The sequence below is a fragment of the Leptonychotes weddellii genome, chromosome 4 (genome assembly GCF_054177405.1).
Source record: "Leptonychotes weddellii isolate Sample4059 chromosome 4, ASM5417740v2, whole genome shotgun sequence".
NCBI lineage: Eukaryota > Metazoa > Chordata > Mammalia > Carnivora > Phocidae > Leptonychotes > Leptonychotes weddellii.
Genome location: NC_138372.1, coordinates 158,050,511 through 158,066,373, shown reverse-complemented (window position 1 = coordinate 158,066,373; position 15,863 = coordinate 158,050,511). Strand labels below are relative to the sequence as shown.

General features: G+C 37.4%; 1 long non-coding RNA gene across 1 annotated transcript; it reads right to left on the bottom strand.

Annotated features, from left to right (window-relative positions):
- Positions 1-2,119: 2,119 nt before the first annotated feature.
- LOC145720979 (uncharacterized) lies at positions 2,120-15,849 on the bottom strand. The gene is made up of 3 exons (XR_014144386.1): positions 14,392-15,849; positions 7,306-7,465; positions 2,120-6,685 (listed from the first exon to the last, which is right to left on the bottom strand). It is a non-coding gene; the product is annotated as an uncharacterized LOC145720979 (long non-coding RNA).
- Positions 15,850-15,863: the final 14 nt, after the last annotated feature.

The following is a 15,863-nucleotide window of genomic DNA, read 5'->3' as shown; positions in this document are numbered from 1 at the left end:
GGGCTCTCTGCCCAGCAGGGAACCTGTTTCTCCCTCTCCCTCTGCCGTGCCTCCCTGCTTGTGCTCTTTCTCTCCTCTCTCTCTGTCAAATAAATGAATAAAATCTTTTTTTTAATTTAAAAAATAAATAAATAAAATAAAATCTGTGTGTCCAACCATATTCCAGATTCAGTGTGTATCTTATGGTTGTAGCACATCTCAGTTTGGATGCTAAATTTTCAAGACTCTAAGTGAAATAGAATCCTACTGAAGCAATAGTTATATTTAATGGAAAAATATTTTAACTTTTAAACAAAATTAAAATTAAATAAAATTTGAAATTTAGTTCCTTGGTTACACTATCCACATTTTAAGTGCTTAAAACCACAGGTGGCTTATAGCCATTGTATTAGACAACACATGTCTGGAGACTAGAATATGGTTTTTACTCTTTTATGGTATTCACAGGACCTTTTAAAGTATTCAGTCCTCTTTAAATGTTACTGACTGGTTATTAGCTAATAAAAATATAACAGATCACTAAAAGAAAGAGAGAGAAAATAAAAGAGAAAAAGAAAGAAAAAGGAAACAGAGATAAAACTCAGAATAAGAAAGAAGAGCAAGTTTATTTTATATCTCATAAATTCGATTTCCCCATCTGTGAAATGATAAGTGCCATGGCATCTTCCACAATTCATCTGTGGACAAATGATTTCGGAGCAAGCGAGTTTGGAAATGCCGCATAGTACATACTAATCCATTTTACTGGAGAGTCACAAGGCAGATAACCATTATCGTTTTCATTCATGGATCAGATATATAAAGAACAATCCTTGTTTCATACTATGCTTACATCTTTGGTTTACAACTATCTATTTCCCTTTCTCTTTCTCTTTCTCTTAGCAATATGGTAGGCATGTATGAGCCTACTACGCAATCACAAATCCAAAGCTTTTGTACTAGCTTACCTCCCTCATCTAAGATAGTCATTATCCCAAACTCTATGCTCATTATTCCCTTGTTTTCACTTGATATAGTTTATATCACATAATATGTATGATTAGAAATGTTATATATAATTTACTACATATACATATAGTCATGGTATAGTGAGTTGCCATGCTATATAAAATCTTGACACTTGCCTAACACTGAGTCAGATTTTAAAGTCTATAAGCTATCTCCTCCAATCTCTGTTCAAGCCCTTATCATCTCCAAATGGATGATTTCATTATTTTTCTAAATACATTTTGCCAAACTTCTGTCTTTCCTCTCTTCTGTCTATCTTCACACTGCCCTCAATCATCTTTCTAAAACACAAACTGATCATATAATTCCCTCCTATTAACACATTTCAGAGATGCCCCAAGCACTAAAGGATAAAGTCCAAAATCCCTGTAAGGACTGTGGCAGATTGTTTAATGTCCCTAACCCCTCCTATCTCAGTAAAACACTGTACTACAATATGACTTTGCCTTCTCCTTCATCTGGCTCTGGAGTCTGTTTCTCCAACCTCTCAAATCTAGGCTAGCCTATAACTTGCTTTGCCCAATAGAATATGGTGGAAATGACATAATGTAACTTTTGGGGTTAAGCTTTAAAAGGCCTTGTGTCTTCTATTTCTCTTCTCTCAGAAAACTTCCCTGAGACAGCTAGGGAAGGCAGCTGAACTAGCCTACGGGCAGATGAGAGGCCACGTAGAGAAAAACTGAAGAATCTCAGCCAAAAGCCAGAACCAGTGGCCAAATATGTGAGTGAGCTCATTTTGCACCTTCCAGTCCAGCTAAATCTCTAGCTGAAACAACACATATGCAAATCCGGGCAGAATCAGCATGGGAATCTCCAAACTAATTCACAAAATGATCAGACGTATTACAAATCATGATTGTTTTAATTCACTGGATGTTGGTATGGTTTGTCATATTGCAAAGGGTAACTGTAAAACCTTTATTAAGATCTCCTGAAGGCTGTGCATAGCAGATGTTCTCAGGAAGATAAAAGGTCTGACCCTCTGCATCCTCTTAGGGAGTCAGAATTAGAAGATCTGACTCAAAAATAATTATGGATGCAGCTTTTGTATAGTAGAGTGAACCTCTCATCAACTCCATAAAAAACCCACAAAATTTTTTAATTTTATTTTATTTAAACTCAATCAATTAACACACAGTGTATCATTAGTTTCAGAGGTAGAGTTCACTTATTCATCAGTTGCAGATAACACACAGTGCTCATTGTATCACGTGCCCTCCTTAATGCCCATCATCCAGTTACCCCATCCCCCCACACCCCTCCCCTCCAGCAACCCTCAGTTGGTTTCCTAGAGTTGAGAGTCTCTTGTGGTTTGCTTCCTCTCCGATTTCATCTTATTTTATTTTTCCCTCCATTCTCCAATGATCCTCTCTTTTGTTTCTTAGATTTCACATATGAGTGAAATCATATGACAATTGTCTTTCTCTGATTGACTAATTTCACTCTGCATAATACCCTCTCATTCTATTCACATCGTGCAAATGGTAAGATTTCATTTTTGATGGCTGAGTAATATTCCATTATATATATATCTTCTTTATCCATTCATCTGTCAGTGGACATCTGGTCTCTTTCCATAGTTTGGCTATTGTGGACATTGCTGATATAACATTGGGGTGTAGGTGCCCTTCAAATCACTACGTTTGTATTCTTTGAGTAAATACCTCGTAGTGCAATTGCTGGGTTGTAGGGTAGCTCTATTTTTAACTTTTTGAGGAACCTCCATACTGCTTTCCAGAGTGACTGTACTAGTTTGCATTCCCACCAACAGTGTAAACCCACAAAATTTTTGAGAGACTCATATTAGTGAAAATGCTGGCAATTTGAATTAAAAGGGATTTTGTCAAAATGGGCTCCCAGCTTCCTATATTCAGGAAACAGGCTACAAAGAGCTAAACATCTGCAAACATGGGCCATTTGTCTTCTTTTGTTTTAACAGCTCTCTTGAGACATAATTCACATACCATAAAATTGACTCATTTAAAATGTACAATTATTTTTATTTACAAATTTGAAACCATCATTACAATTTTAGAATATTGTTATCACCTCAATTGAATAAAAACATGTGATTTAGCTATTACCTCCCATACCCTCCCCCCACCATCCTTTCCAGCCCTAAGCAACCACTAACCTATTTTCTGTCTTTTAAGGTTTTATTATTACGAACATTTCATATAAATGGATAATACAATATGCGGTCTTTTGTCACTGGCATTTTTTACTTAGCATAATGTGCTGAAGGTTTGTCCATGTTGTAGCATATGTCAGTACTTCATTCTTTTTTATGGCCAAAAATATTCCATTGTATGGATAGGTCATATTTTGTTTATCCAAATATACAATTGATGGACACTGGGTTAATTCTACCTTTTGGCTATTATGAATATTGCTGAGTAACATTTGTGTTCAAGTTTTTGTGTAGACATATGTTTTCATTTCTGTTGGCTGTATCTCTAGGAGTGGAATATCTAGATCATATGGTAAATCTACATTTAATCATTTGAAGGAACTGTCAGATTGTTTTCCAAAGTAGTGATTTTGCTTTCCCACTAGCAGTCCACAAGGGTTCTTGTTTCTCCACATCTTTGTCAACACTTGTTATTGTCTTACATTTTGCTTCTAACCTAGTGGGTATGAAGTAGTATCTCATTGTGGTTTTGATTTGCATTTACTTGATGCATACTATGCATATCTTCATATGCTTATCAGCCATTTGTATGTCTTCCTTGGAAAAAATGTCTATTCAGATCCTTTGCCCTTTTGAGTTAGATTGTCATTTTTATTACTAAGTTGTAAGAATTCTTTATATATTCTAGATACTATTTCCTTATCAGATATACAATTTTCAAGTAGATCTAGTCTTTGGGCTGTCTTGCTACCTTCTTGATAGTATCCTTTGAAGCACAAAAAAAATCTTTTATTTAAATTCAATTAACCAACATATAGTACATCATTAGTTGCAGATGTAGAGTTCAGTTATTCATCAGTTGCATATAACACCCAGTGCTCATTACATCACATGCCCTCCTTAATGCCCATCACCTAGTTACCCCATCCCCCCACCCACCTCCCCTTCCACAACCCTCAGTTTGTTTCCCAGAGTCAAGAGCCTCTCATGGTTTGTATCCCTCTCTGATCTTTTCCCATTAGTTTTCTCTCCCTTCCCCTATGATCCTCTGCACTCTTTCTTATAATCCACCTATAAGTGAAACCATATTTGATAATTTTCTTTCTCTAATTGACTTATTTCACTTAGTGTAATACCGTCCAGTTCCATCCATGTTGATGTAAATGGTAGGTATTCATCCTTTCTGATGGCCGAGTAATATTCCATTGTATATATAAGCCACATCTTCTTTATCCATCCATCTGTTGAAGGACATCTTGGCTCCTTCCACAGTTTGGTTATTGTGGACATTGTGCTATGAACACTGAGGTGCAGGTGCCCTTTCTTTTCACTACATCTGTATCTTTGAGGTAAATACCCAGTAGTTCAATTGCTGAGTTATAGGGTAGCTCTATTTTCAACTTCTTGAGGAACCTCCATACTGTTTTCCAGAGTGGCTATACCAGCTTGCATTCCCACCAACAGTGTAAGAGGGTTCCCCTTTATCCACCCTCTCGCCAACATTTGTTGTTCTCTGTCTTGTTAATTTTAGCCATTCTAACTGGTATAAAGTGGTATCTCATTGTGGATTTAATTTGTATTTCCCTAATGACATTAGGAGCATTAGCATTCCCTAATTATATTAGGAACATTTTTTCATATGTCTGTTGACTATTTGTATGTCTTCTTTGGAGAAATATCTGTTCATGTCTTCTGCTGATTTCTTGACTGGATTATTTGTTTTTTGGGTGTTGAGTTTGATAAGTTCTTTATAGATCTTGGATGCCAGTCCTTTATCTGATATGTCATTTGCAAATATCTTCTCCAATTATGTAGGTTGCCTTTTAGTTTTGTTGACTGTTTCCTTTGTTGTGCAGAAGCTTTTTATCTTGACAAGGTCCCAATAGTTCATTTTTGCTTTTGTTTCCTTTGCTTTTATAGACATGTCTTGCAAGAAGTTGCCACAGCCGAGGTTGAAGAGGTTGCTGCCTATGTTCTCCTCTAGGACTTTTATGGATTCTGTCTCACATTTAGGTCTTTCATCCATTTTGAGTTTATCTTTGTGTATGGTTTAAGATAATGGTCCAGTTTCATTCTTCTGCATGTGGCTGTCCAATTTTCTCAGCACCATTTATTGTATATTGGATATTCTTTCCTGCTTTGTCAAAGATTAGTTGACCATAGAGTTGAGGGTCCATTTCTGGGCTCTGTATTCTGTTCCGTTGATCTACGTGTCTGTTTTTGTGCCAGTACCATGCTGTCTTGATCATCACAGCTTTCTAATATAGTCAGGCATTGTGATGCCTCCAGCTTTGGTTTTCTTCTTTAACATTCCCCTGGCTATCTGGAGTCTTTTCTGGTTCCATACAAATTTTAGGATTGTTTGTTCCAGCTCTGTGAAAAACCTTGATGATATTTTGATAGGGATTGCATTGAATTTGTAGATTGCTCTGGGTAGTATAGACATTTTAACAATATTTATTCTTCCAATTCATGAGCATAGAATGTTTTTCCATTTCCTTGTGTCTTCCTCAATTTCTTTCCTAAATGTTTTGTAGTTTTTAGAGTACATATCCTTTACTTCTTTGGTTAGGTTTATTCCTAGGTATCTTATGGTTTTTGGTGCAATTGTAAATGGGATTGAGTCCTTAATTTCTCTTCCTTCATTCACGTTGCTAGTGTATAGAAATGCAGCTGATTTCTGTGCATTGATTTTGTATCCTCCTACATTGCTGAATTTCTGTATGAGTTCTAGCAATTTTGGGGTGGAGTCTTATGGGTTTTCCACATAAAGTATCATGTCATCTGTGAAGAGTGGGAGTTTGACTTCTTCTTTGCCAATTTGAATGCCTTTTATTTCTTTATTTTGATGAAGCTCAATTTATCTGTTTTTCCTCTTGTTGCTTATGTTTTGGGGTCATATCTAAAAACCCATAGCCACTTCTGAAATCATGAAGATTTACCTCTGTTTTCTTCTAAGAATTCCATAGTTTTAGCTCTTACACTTAGATTTTTTATCCATTTTGAGTTAATTTTTATATAGTGTGAGATAAGGATCCAATTTCATTCTTCTGCATGTGACTATATCCAGTTGTCCCAGAGTCATTTGTTGAAAACACTATTCTTTTCCCATTGAATGGTCTTGGCATCTTTGTCAAAAACTAATTGTCCACAGACACCTAGACACACAACTCTTATTGGAGTCATGAGAAGGAATGGACTGGGAGTCTTATATAAATTGTATGGAGAAGAGTGATGCCTCTTTTCAGTAAGTCCTTTCCTGGAACACAAAAGATGGGGGGGATTTATTAACCATCACTGTTTTCCAGGAATACCGAGCTCAGGTAAAGTCCAACATTGTCAATCCCTCCTTTTGCTCAATATGAAGGAATATAATAGATTTCTGAACAACTAAAGCAGAAACCTCCTGAGTGAGACAAGGCAGGATCTCTCTAGGACTTTTGTTGGTATTGTTCCTATAAAATAAGTTGAACCATCAGTTGAGAGGTTATAGCAAAGATCAATTGTTTTAGAATCTTAAAGTCCAGACATCTTAAACAGGGATACCTGAAATGAAAAAGAGAAAATATTAATATAAAATATTGAATTAAAGCAAATAACTAGGAGTCAACCCTGTGAGTCACAGGTTTAGTGGATTCCAAGAGGCTGGTGGAAGAAAATCTTTTGATTAAGCAGTACTGATGTGGAAATAAATGAAGGCCACCCAAATGAGAATGAGCAAAGACTATTTATTCAGAGCTTGCTATCATATGGGAGTCAGCCACCATCACTTACACTTGGCAGAGACTCAAGGCAGGGAGATTAGTGGGTGAGCTGTATAGTAGACTAAAAGGGAAGAAGGACTTTAGGTATGCCCTGATAGGAAGCTGTTGGCATGAAGAAGTCAGAATGAGACTAACTAGAATTAGGGCATGTTATGTAACTAATTAAAGGAGCATTTTTGGCTTTTTATAGTTGGTCTTAAATTGGAAGTGAGAGACAAAAATTTGGGAAGCAGGCAGTTATTAACCAAGATCTGACCATTGGGGCAGTTGCTGCAGAGATGGTGATTTGGCTTACCAGGTTAATTGCTACTGAGGCTGTGGAACTCTATTTTTATAGATAGTCTGGTCATTGCCTGTTTGCATATTCAGTCACCTAGTTCCTCATTTCAACCATTAACTTACTTGCAATAAGTCGACCAATTCAGGGAAAGCTAGTGATCCAGATCTTCACTGCTCAGAGATTGTTAGTTGCCTCCATCGTCAACCATATGAAAGATCTTCCTGATCTTTCATCATTGGGATTATCCGATGAAAGAGCAGCTGTGTGAGAACATTCAAGGTTCTGGATGGAATGCAACAGATCAGCATAATGGCCAGATGACAAAAACAAGAACAATTAATAATCCCTATAAAATGCTTCAAAACAAATCCCAGTTGCCCAACCCAAGCCAAGAAAACAAATACCATCAGCCATGAGGACTGACTTTAGAAAGCCAAATAGCTTTCTCCCTAAAGCAATGTATAGCCTGTCCCACCCTGACTGCTTTGTTAATCCAGTACAGTAAGAACTATTAGCAATAGCACAAGTGCCACTATGACTAGCCAAAAAGAAATTTATAGCAATGCAATTGTCCATCACGCCAATGAGTTGAAACTGATCTGTGTTCCATCTAAGCAAGAGATGGTATCATTAATAAGTTCTGCAAATGAGTGCTAAGTTTCTTACACCTTTTCCTATTTGTGTCATTCCCACTAATGGGAATATTATCATGAACAATGAATCGGTAATTCCTACAGCCATGTCCTGAATAATCAAAAGTGGCTTCATTTGGAAGCTTTTGTCTGAGTTGGAATTTCTAGCCACAGTGATTTATAGAATTAGGGTTTCTGCTTATAGACAAATATTGGACTACTATTCTTAAAGGCGTTAGTCTGAAACAGTCAGGCTTCCTGGTCACAAACAACGTAGCACCCAGTAGGGACGCATGAGATCTAGGGAAAAAATGAGTTATACATGTCACAAGGTCAAAACAAAGGCCTTATATCATTTGGGTTACATATTTGGATCCCTGTTAATTTCATCCCTCTGGCAAGCATTTGGTCCATTGCCCTGAGAAGATTGTGGGAAATAAAGTTTAAAATTATGTAGAATCTGGTTAATACATTGTAATAGTTGGTACTTTTTCACACATAGACACTGATAAAGTCACAGGTTTATTAGTTTAAGGTCATTCTTCCATGTAGGTGCAAATAGAAACATCATTCCGTATAGTCTCATTAGACCATTCCTCATGGTCCCATTTGGTGAGACTGGAATTGCCCAGAGATTTTATAATGGAATGCAGTGATAGATGGCATATCCAGCTGTCAATAAGACTGAGGCAGTGGCTACTGTTTGAGATAGTCTAATGATGGTATTAGAATGAATATGTTCTGACCTAACAATTACATAAGGAGAGGAAAAAAAGAAAGAAAAGGCAATTATGTGTGAGTGTCAACCAAGGGTCTATAGGACATAAGGATAATGATTATTAGCAGACAGATAAAACAGGAATCAGACAGGTCGTGGTCCAACACTCTGGGCAGAAACTATTCATTGTCTGAAGCCACCTGCTTGTTCCAAAGGTATTCTGTGAGCTGTATCCTTCCCAAGATCATTTGGTCTACAAGATCTCTGAGTATCCTCAATTTGAAATCCCCAATTAGAGTAACCTCCCAATTGTGTGGAATTCTTAATTGCTTCTTTAACTGTTAAACATGAAACCAAGCATTGACTCCCTGGCATTTCACTGTTTTATTTGTTGTTAATAGTATCTGATAAAGTTCCTTCCACTGAGATCAATGGCAGTGGTTTTCCTCTGATGTATCTTCCAATAGAAAAAATATCCTAGTTGAACATTATGAAGATTTAGAAAAATGTTTTGGGGTGGTAATCTTAACCATTGGTGATAGAACTGGGTATCATACAAGAGTCCTCATGAATTTTTTGCCATTTCACCATGCAGTAGGGTGGAATCTAATATCAGAGGTAAAATTCTCAAATGTGTGGATCTTGCAGTTACCAATTCATATGGGGATAACTGATGTGTCCCTAAAGGAGTGAATTGTATAGCCATAAGAGCTGCTAGTGAGAGTACTTTTGGCCAAGACAACTCAAGGATTTCTGAAAATTTCATTAATTAAATTTAAGGATTTCCACCAGTCTTTTCAACCTTTTCAGAAGATTGTGGGTGATAAGAACAGTATAGTTTGGGGGGTTTTTTTATTTTTTTAAATTTTTTTATTATGTTAATCACCATACATTCCATCATTAGTTTTTCATGTAGTGTTCCATGATTCATTGTTTGCATATAACACCCAGTGCTCCATTCAGTACGTACCCATCACCAGGCTAACCCTAGTTTTTAAGTAAGGGTAACATCTTATAGAATTTTCTCACAAGGTTGTCAGTTAAGTGTGCATCCTGATCACTTGATATAAAAGTCGAGATGCTCCAGGTTGAAAACACAAAAATCAAGCAGTTTTTTAGTAACTGTAAGGCCTGTAGCTTTTCAGCAAAGAAATGCTGCAGCTCATCCTGAATATAGATATACTAAACCATATTCAAATCCCATATAGGTTGAAGCTAGTTAAAATTCATCTGAAGGTGTTCAAAGTGCCATTGAGGGTCCTGGCTGTGTCTCCCCTTTACCATTTTTACAGGATTAAGTTGTCGACAGGTGACTCATGACCTGAAAATAACCTCAGCTGTCTTTTTAAAGTTTTCTCACCAATGTTCAGATAATGATCAATTCATTTATTCCATGATGAGTAGTTTCATGAAGAAATTTAATTAATATCCATTTGAACTTATCTGATTTAACCAGGTGGCCATCTTGAGAGTGCCAGAGATTATCTGAGTGAAAGATGCAACCAGATCCTTCCTTTTCAAAATCAGACACTATATATTGATATTTTTAATGGCCTCTTGGAAACCCTCCAGAGATATATCCTTTGACAGTTTAGGTAGGATCATAACCTTGGTTAAGGCAGCATTTTTAGCATAATGATCTGCTAGAGCATTTTCTTTAGCTTCTGTTTTATCTCTTTTTTACATGAGCTTCAGTCTTTATAACAGCCATCCCTCTAGGAATCTAAAATTTCCTTAACTTGTTGTCCATTTTTAGGAGGATACCAGCGGAGCTGAGAACCCCCTTTGTTATGATTAAAGGATCCCAGAGTCTTGTGCTACTCCAAAAGCAGATCTGCTATCTGTATATACGTCTATTTTCTGATCATTAGCTAGGTGAAAAGCGCTAGGAAGTGCAATAAGTTTTGCCATCTGGGCTGATTTTACTTGAGGTAAAGGACTATATTCTAAAGAACAATCTTCTTAAGTCACTGATAGCTTATCCTGCTTGATAACCTCATCTCAGTTGAGGAATAGTCCCTCAGCAAATAATATTAGGTCAGATTTCTCAATGGGATCTCTAATACATTGCACATCTGCAAAGTACAGAAAGATCCCTAACTGAAGTAAGACAATCATCTTGTCGCCATTCTTTTAGAAACAGGAGAGTGGCAGGTTTCAGGTTGTTTCAGGGATGAAGAGTAATGTGAGAGGAGAGAGTAACAGAATCTCTTAAGAAGTTAACCAGTTGGCTGAAAAGTGCTGCATGTTCTCAGTCAATAGTAATGTCTGTGTTGCATGAGGACCCATGAGGTTAAGTAGAGACACTAGAACTAGTTCAGCAGAAGCATCGACAAGTTTTGCCATGACACTGATTACCTGAAGTCAAGGGGTAAAAGCCTTTACAACTGGGTCAAGGGTGAGTCAATAGTAAGAAACTGGTTTTTGATGATTCCTATGAAATTGAGATGAAACCCAAAGGGCTTGTTCAAATTGTTCATGCACAATTTGATGAAATGGCTTTTGTAGTTAGGAGTGCCTAAGGAAGGAGGTTATTATAGGGCCTTCTTTAGGTTACAGAAGACCTGTTGTATCTGCTCCCAGATCAGAATCTCTTACTGAAGACTCAGACAATTTATAAAGAAGTGTTGCAATCACAGAAAAGTTTGGTACCCATTGCCTTCAATTTCCAGTTAAGCCTAGAAATCCTCCCAGTTGTCACCTTGAAAGAGGTCCAGAATAAGTTTGGATAGTCTTTAATCTATCAGGAGAGTGTTTCCCTTCCTTAGCTAGGTCATTTCCAAATAAAGGACTGTGTTGTGGAACATTTGTAATTTATCTTTTGAAGCATCACGTTCCTTTCTTGTTAAGGCTGACAACGAGCAAATGATCCTTTTTACAAGCTTTCTTGTTCCCTGAACAAAGTAAGAGATTTATATTAATTATATTATATTATATATGATATTATATCAGAACTGAATCACAAAGAAAATTTGGATCTTATAAATCCTGATTAATGACCTGAGAAAAATAGTAGATGGCTTCAGTGCACCCCTGAGGCATGACTGCCCAGGGATGTTGTTGTCCTCCTTGGTGGAAGGCAAAAAGCTGTTGACTCTCTTGGTCTAGAGACATGCTGAAAAAGGCAAAGCAAAGATCCACTACAGTGAAGCAAGTGACTGTAGGCATAATAGATGACAGTATGCTATCTGAATTACATACTACACAGAAACAAAAGATAAGAATTTTGTTGATGGTCTTGAAGTCTTGAACAATTTATATCTTCATCCGTTTGGTTTCTTCTTTGGCAGGATAAGAGTGTTACAAGGGCTACTACAGACTATGAGAAGATCTTTGAATATATGGTTTTTAAATATAGGTTTGAACTCTTCCTTTTTGTTTGGCCTTAAAGAATATTGGGAAAGTTTGGGTGATGGGTTGGTAAGATCTATTTGAATTTTAATATGTTCTCTTCCAATTCCATTCCAATTCCGATGTTGGAATTTTTATCCCATAAAGTGTCAGGTATGGTGTCAATATCTTTATCAGAGGAATGTATTAAATATTATGTAGAAGGTAAAGGTATATCCAGAGCAAAAACTTGATTATGAATAGAGGAGCCCTCTCAAATCCCAAGAAATAGTTCCTCTCATGTGCATTTGCAAAGCCCATTTGCAAAATATATATCTACTTATTAACTACTTATTAACTCTGCAAGGATGGCATCACAGACCAAAACAAGGAATGTTTTTCAGTCAAGGATATAAGGGTTACAGTTAAGGGCTGTGGATTATTTAAAATACCTTCTCCTGTGTGCTATGTTTTCTCTGAGGAAGAGTTTGAGGAATGGTAGGATTTAACATAGAAAGAGTAGTACCTATTATCTACCAGGAATTAGTGAGGTTGACCATTTATATTTGTAATTCACTTTGTTTGCTTAAAAGCAATCCAGAATATTGAATGCATTTTCCTTCCTTATTGATCTAAATTGAAGGGGTTTTTTTGTTTGTTTTGTTTTTTTCTTTTGTTAAGATGAGATGATTTTTTCCAGTGCCCCCCCTTTTTTTTTACAAAATCTACAAGTGTCCTTATCAATAGGTGGCTGGTTGGGAAGTGATCTACTTAGCTATTTGATCTTTAGGGCCACAAGTTTAAGTATTGTCTCATTTTTATCCTAAAGCCATTTCAAAATGTTATGTCAGGTGTTTTAGTTCAGATAACAGGGATATTTCCTATTCTAATTTCTTTCTTTGAATTAGGTGCCTAGTTTCAGGTTCAGCTCCATTGACAAAATGAGATGAAAGGGCTACTGTTCAATCAGCATCTTCTTTCACACCCACATGTTTTTGGAAGATATGTGTTTTAGTCTATCCTAAAAAATATCCCATAGTTTCATCTTTACTTTTATTACATGATTAAATGATGGTCCAATCAATGTTTATTAAAAATGTTTCATGTATGGTGTTCAGGAGACTTTGCCCTACTTTTGGAGTTCCTTTTTGACTCTCAAGCTTATTGTGGAAAGAGGGATCCTGTAGGTCCCATTCTGGGTAGGTTCAATCAGTTTTGCCATATAGGATTCAGCATCTGAGCTTCCAACCAACATGTGTACAAGTTTAATATAGGTCAAGTAACTCTGGGTCATATGCACCAAAAAGAATTCTAAAGTCTTTTATGAGTATTTACTGGTCTTGTCTAGGTTTAGAGAAATCGTTATAGCTCTTAATTCAGTTTGAATCCAAGGTTTAGATTCCATAGTTCCTTGCATACCTAACATATGCGAAGGATGCATTTTTAGAGGCAACTGGCTTTGGTGGTTTTAGAAAAGTTGGGAAAAGGTAAAGGGTCTGGATGAGAGGAAGCAGAGAGAGGGTTTGACAGAGCTGTGGAAGGAAAGAGATTGGAAGGGTAAGAGGGAAGAGGGAGAATAGGATATAGGGAAGCAGCTAAAGGACAAGGAAGAAGAGGGCTTACTAGGGAAATTATTGCTTAAATTTGTCAAATTTCTCATAGCTTTGGTCAAAGAATCTTTTAATGAAGTAATACTTTATTTAAACTTTCTTTGGAGGCCTCTGCATACCAATCAAAAAATGCTGCCCATGTGAACTGAGAAATTGTATTCCTTTCTTTTCTAAGGAACCTTTCAAAAGAACAATTTTGTGGAAGTCAAATGCCCCCCTCACCCCAAGTGCTCACTAAAGGTTTAAATCATACTTGGGAAAATAATGTCATTTGGAAAGATAAGTACTAGAGTAAGCACTGTCATGAGAGTAGATACATGAAGCAACAGTTTCCCCAGGAGAAAACTGAGATTTAGATGATCCCATGAGAGCTGGCAGTGCTGGTAGAAATGAAATGTTTGTGCAGCTCACATCTCAAACCCAAAACTCATGATTGGTCACCTCCAAACATAGACTCAACAATCTGTGCCTCCTGGCACATGGAATACCATAGAGAATGCTCTCTCTGAATCAAAATGGAAAAAAAAAAAAAAGCCCTCAGGACCAAAACTTGATATGGAAAGAGAACCTCATCCAGTTTTACTGGTGACTTACAACAAAGTTTGTCCAAATGGGCAGTTGTGGTAAGAACAGCATACTCATTGGTCTGTGAGGCTACCATGAACAATAGGCTTTGAAGGCATGTGCCTGTGTTCTATCATATGATTCTCCTTCTTATGACAGGTAGCACTTTTAGGCAGCACTCCACAGAGCAGTCACACAAATGCAACAAAAAGGGATGAAAAGAATGGCTTGATTCCACCAATGATGCTAAACAAATGGGTGGGCACTGATAACAAAACCTGGGTACCAAACTCAGAAGAAATGACCAAAGAACTCAACAGGAAGAGAGTGGAGTTCAGGTCTGTGCTGACTTACCACTCATTGTGGACTTGACAAGCAGCAAGCAGTAAGGCACAATGGGTTCTGGGTGCCTGGTTGAAAACTGGAGGCCATGGTGATGGTCAGTGCAAACTGTGTCTTGATGGAAACTCTGAAAAAGCTGTGGTAATAAATGAAGATCAGTGAAATGAAAACAAACAAATGTTATTTATTCAGAGCTTGCTATAGCAAGACAGTTACCACCATCACCTGATATGAGCAGAAACTCAAATGCAGGTAAAGTAGTGGAAAGCTCTAGAGTGGAAAAAGGGAAGGCTTCAGGTGTGCCCTAATTGGAGGCTGTTGGCTTGCAGAAGCTAGAGGACTAATAGAAGTGGGCCATCCTTGGGCGCCTGGGTGGCTCAGTTGGTTAAGCGACTGCCTTCGGCTCAGGTCATGATCCTGGAGTCCCTGGATCGAGTCCCGCATCGGGCTCCCTGCTCGGCAGGGAGTCTGCTTCTCCCTCTGACCCTCCCCCCTCTCATGTGCTCTCTCTCAAATAAATAAATAAAATCTTTAAAAAAAAAAAAAGAAGTGGGCCATCCTATATGATTGGTCAGGAGTACATATTTGGCTTTCTATGGTTCATCCTAAGTTAGAAGTATGGGCAAAAATTACAGAAGCTGGCAATTATTAACCAGGTCCTGATTTGGGACTGATGTTGAACAGGTTCTACTTGTCTTCTTAGACTAATCGCTATAGAGGCTGTGGGTCAGAGCTCTATTTTTGTATGTGGTCTGTCCATTGCTTGCTTGTATATTCAGTCTCTTACCACTCATTGAGTTTTTTGAAGCTGAGATGTCAATTGTATTGGTGGTGGTGTCCATAGCATTGGTTACTACCCCAATAAGGATGGATAACCTGAGAATTTCACCAGACGTGCTTGGTAGCCCAAATAGCGGCCTATCCGGATAAAGACCTGGACCATGAATGGTCAGCTGGGATGATGAGTCCTTCTAGTCTTATAAAAAGTTCTTAGGCTTGAGCTTGCAATAACTCTTCAGTTCTTGAAGGCAAAAACCAGTTACAAGGCAACTTTGGAGTCTCAATAAAAACTTGGCAATCAATTTGTAGTTCTCAGTAACTCCAAGTCAAGAAGGAAGCAGAAAAATTGGAAAGCTTGTTTAGAGGCTAAGATTAGTTTGTAGCCAAATATTGAAGGAAACTGGAAGAACTGAAAATTTGGTAAGGGTTGACAAGCTGTGCAAGGTGAGAAAATGCAGTCAAATTTAGAAGTAAACACCAAAAGTTTTTCCACAGGAAATGAGAAAGCTTGGTTACCAGACAAGACAAAGTTTGCATATCGACCAGTTACCTGCAATTTACAGAGGTGCAAAAGAGCTCAAAGACAATGAATAGGGTCAGAATCTGATGATCCAGAAGAGCATGCTTAGTTTCCCATTGAAACACAAAATGCTCTTACAGTCCCTTTTCCCCTTTTGATCAAAGACAATCTCAAAGAAAGATTA